This window comes from Olea europaea, unplaced genomic scaffold, assembly GCF_002742605.1.
Source record: "Olea europaea var. sylvestris unplaced genomic scaffold, O_europaea_v1 scaffold5542, whole genome shotgun sequence".
Lineage (NCBI taxonomy): Eukaryota > Viridiplantae > Streptophyta > Magnoliopsida > Lamiales > Oleaceae > Olea > Olea europaea.
In genome coordinates, this window is record NW_019263875.1 from 51,435 (window position 1) to 51,768 (window position 334).

Genomic DNA, 334 nt, shown 5'->3' on the forward strand with positions numbered 1-334 from the left:
CAGCCTATATTTCTATGACGGATGCAATTATACAAGAATGCATGTAATTTTATTTTGTGAGCAATTAAAGATTTACATAGGGCATAGGGGTATATTTCTATCCCTTATCGGACCCTATGATGAATCATATATGTCGAGTTTAATCCAATTTTCTCAAATTCAGAATTAAACTACCAAATTCACACAAATTAAGTGCACATTAATTGTGGAAATAAATAAATCAATATAATTCATTCAAATATCCCATCGAACTATGAATTCAAAATCATGAAATAACAAGTTTAATAATAATTACATGGTTTATCGATCACCTAGTTGCAGAAATCTAGCCTAT